Raw genomic sequence first — 4,582 nt, forward strand, 5'->3', positions numbered from 1 at the left:
CACACTTTTTTCAGATTGGATTTAGCATTTTTGTCGACAAAATTTAAATGATTTGTACCATTTTATGAATTCTTGCTCTGTTTTTAACCTATTTGAAACAAAAAAGTTAAAATCACCCATTAAAAGTTTAAAAAATCCAAGTTATAAAATATTGAATTAAAAGAACTTCCTGGGTAGTTAAATAAAGAACATCATTGGGAGTGCATCTTCTGGAAGTGCTTTTAAAGTTGTGCCTTTGGAAGAACTTCCAAATTTTTTTGCTGGGTAGTTACTATTCATGTAGGTCAGATGGTATTGCAAATGGGCCATATCGAACCACTTTTACGTATAGCCCCCATATAAACCGACCCCAGATTTGGTTTGCGGAGCCTCTTAGAGAAGCAAATTTCACCCCATCTGGTTGAAATTTGGTACTGTTGTTAGTATATGGTCTCTAATAACTATGCACAACTTGTCCGATCCCCAGATTTGACCACCGGAGCCTCTTGGAAGAGCAAAATTCCTCCGATCCGATTGAAATTTAGTGTTAGTATTTGGTCTCTAACAACCACGCAAAAATGTATCCATATCGGTTCATAATTTTATATAGCCCCCATATAAACCGATCCCCACATTTAGTTTTGGAGCCTCTGGGCGGAGCAAATTTCAACCGATTCAATTGAAATTGTGTATTTTGTATATGGACACTGACAACCATGCAAAAATTAGCACATAAACATATATAGCCCCCATATAAACCGATCCTCAGATTTTGTTTGGAGCAAATTTCATCCGATCCGGTTAAAATTTGATGCGTGGTCTAAGTATATGGCCTCTAACAACCATGCAAAATTGGTCATATCTGTCCAATGATATATTGCCCCCATATAAACCGATCCCCAGATTTGACCTTCGGAACCTCTTGGAGGAGCAAAATTAATTCGATTCGGTTGATATTGGGTACATTGTGCTAATATATGGCCGCTTACAACCATGCCAAAATTGGTCCACATCGGTCTATAGTTATATATAGCCCCCAGATAAACCGATCCCCAATCCCCCCATATAAAGCGACCACCCTATTTCAATTCTGGCTCTCTAATTACAGCGCAAAAGCTCATATCTGTTTGTAATTATTTGTAGACTTCACTATATATACCGACTGAATTATATACGTATTTAATCGGTCTTTGTTTGTCTAATATATACCACATATAGACTAACTTACAATTTAGAAGACGATGTTAACCCTCTAATGCCCCAATTGTTTGCCAGCTGATTAAATATTCAATGTTAACGTCACAAAAGCAAGAAAACTAAACAAGAAAAATTTATACGGTAAAAATGTAAGCTGTAAAGCTTACACTGAATTTTATTTTACCCATTCTTTTCTTTTTATTTTACCCATTTTTGTTGTCTTAAGGTGTGTCTTATTAAAAGTTTCCTAATTTTATGAAGCCGGCCTAAAGGCGGGATTGGGCATTAGAGGGTTAAGCAGTTTTAAGATACCGTGCTATCGGCAAGTGTTACCGCAACCCAATAATTCGATTGTGGATGACAGTCATGGTGGAGGGTACACTGTTAGAAAAATATGTTTTTCATATGTTCCGATATAAACAAAATGTGTTACGGGCACAATTTTTAAACACAATATATTTAAGTGCAAACATGTAATGTTCCTTAACTAACTCTAAATGTTTGGAACACATATGTTGTATGTTAGAACATATTATGTTTGGGGCATGAATGTTTCATAAAAATAATATGTGTGAATGTAAACATATATACATTTACAAATTTCGAGTAAACATATATATGTTGTGATATTTTATTCAGAGAGCGACAGAGAGAGAGAGAGAGTATAGAGAAAGAAATAGAGATGGAAACCGGGAGGGTTGACGAAAGATATCAACATAACACAGCGAGAGACTCAAAAGAGAGCAACTTCTGTGAAACCGCTTGTATGTTGTTTCGGAAAACTGTTTTATGATAAGGCAAAAAATTTGATATGCTTAAGTCTAAATATTATTTAATTTGAATATTAGTAGAGTAGAGTAAAGAGAATAAAGATTCGGAACCAAGAGAATAGACATTTGGAAAAAAACAACACGTGTTTTCGCCTTGAGAGCAGCATTTTATGTATGTGTGGACATGTGTTTTGTTTATCATTTTGGCATTATGGGCAAAATTTTTTTCTTGGTTCCAAGAACTAAAAAATTTCGTGGAAATGAAAATTATGTGAGGGAATGAGCACAATCTTCTTTGAGGAAAATTCTTCCAAGCATATACTATTTTTGGGCTCAAATGCTTCCAAACATACAATATGTTCACATTATACAAACATATTAAGGTTTCGGCAGTATCCAATAATATATATATGCTTCCTGCAAAATATGTTTGGGACATATGTTAGAGAAGCGATTTTTTTTAGGGTGTACATAAGATTCGGCCTGGCCGAACTTACGGCCGTATATACTTGTTTTTCTGTGTGTTCACTTTTGAGATATGGCCGGTTTTCAGAGTGTCCACGTGTGAGAGGTAGACAGATAAACATCAGCGTGAGTAAACTATTACTCAAGTGCACACCTCTTATCTGTACTTTAAACCGCAATGGAAAGCGATTATTCATAGCACTGATGATACACATAAAATAAGTGATGGGTTAAAAAAAATCGGACTAGTTTCCTTGAAAAAAATCGGGCTATGTCACTTCAACTTTTAAACTATTCGCATTGCCAACCCACCCTAAGGCCCTATAGCCAACATTTGTATATAGACCAATGTATGCATGCATGCTAAACTAAGCAAATAAGCATTTTTTAAATAGTTAAATGTGTTATTGTTGCAATGGCCAATGTTGCTGTCGCAGTTCCTGCTACGACTACGTCTCCTGCCAACAACAGAACACTGTAATTAAAACACAACAGAGTAATAATGTGACAGAAAAAGAGAAGAATCGTAGACGTAAACGATTGAGAATGGTAGTGACTGTGTGTGTGTCCCAGCTCACATGGCTGCATTAGTGCTTGCATTTACGCAAACACACAGTCGAACATGTTAACCGTAACAATAAAATTTAAATATAATTACAGGAGACAAGTAGGAAAACCAAAACAGTCCAACAGCAGCAACAATAACAACAAAACAATGACCTAGCACTGGCAAACGAGGAAGGAATAAAGGCAAAATTATAAGAATTAAAATGACTGAAAAGCGAAATATCAACGGCATTAGCACTGGGCAAGAGGAGCAGCAGCTTTATCACAAAAACCTGGAAGCTAAAATAGCAGAGGAGAGAAAAAAAATCGCCAACATCACCATAGTCTATAATGGCTGCAACTACAACAGGACATCATGAGGTAGACGGGGGGAAAATAACATCAGCATAATTGCATGCAATTTACCATGAAACATTGTTGTGTTGTTTTATTTGAGAAGGAGAGTGAAACGAAATCCTGTCCAATAGCATGTCACAGAGGAGCTCAAAATCTCACATTTACACTCTTACAAATGTACTGATATCCAGCGTTGCAATGAGGATAATAAAACGGAATAATCAAAGAAATTCACCCATTGATATGTGATAACACCGGAAGCGATTCCTGCGTGATGAGGTATCGCCCGATTTTTCCTAATTTGACCATAATAGCCTTATTTATTAACGGATCTTACTCAAAGTTGGCCAAATGTAATCTTCTATAGTACTAACTATATATGCAAAGAATCATCGAAATCCATTCAGATATATAAATTGGTTCAAATTTAGATATGGCTGCCATATAAATATATCGTCCGATTTTCAAAAATTTCCCCCAAATAACCATACTTAATTAAGTGTAATATAAACTAATCCTGAAAAATAGCATTCAAATCGGTTCAGATTTAAATATAGCACTCGTATATATGTTTCACTCGATTTTCCAAAATTTGGTCATAATATCTTTATTTACTAACCGATCATACTCAAAGTTGGCACAACATTACATTACCCACACTAGGGTATGATATAGTCGGGCCCGTCCGACTTTCTATTTTACTTACTTGCACGAGAAATAATTTGCACGCGAAATGTGGTTTCCATTCCCGCAGGAAATTAAATCGGAAGGCCCATCAATACACTGGAAAAAAAAGCATACTCGGTTCCAAAGATTTTGTCTTTACTTTAAAAAATTTGGTATTGATTCCGAGCCAAAGAAGCGGAGAATACAAGTAAGGATACTTTTAAGACACAATTCTCTTTTAAATTTAGGTTTTGTGTACTTGCTTCTAGGAAGCAAATTTTAATTTTTCGCTTTCTCAGCTTTTTCTTCATATGCTATCAAAGTCCTTTAAAAAACGAGTTAACCGCAACTTTATTTTCCAAATTAGGACTCGACTTCCAGTAGAAATTATGCTATGTTTGAAGTAAAAAAACTTCTTTAAAATAAAGTTTTGAAAAACATGTCCTATATCACTAGCCAACAGTCGTTTTGTGAATTGGTTCTAGCATAATTTTTCTCATCGATTTTGACCTACTAAACATGAAAATGAGTTTTAAAAAATTTTCTGTCGATTGGTTTTCGAGATACACATTTTTGAACTTTTTTTAATTTTTGGGGGTACA

The sequence above is a fragment of the Haematobia irritans genome, chromosome 1, assembly GCF_050003625.1.
Source record: "Haematobia irritans isolate KBUSLIRL chromosome 1, ASM5000362v1, whole genome shotgun sequence".
Taxonomy (NCBI): domain Eukaryota; kingdom Metazoa; phylum Arthropoda; class Insecta; order Diptera; family Muscidae; genus Haematobia; species Haematobia irritans.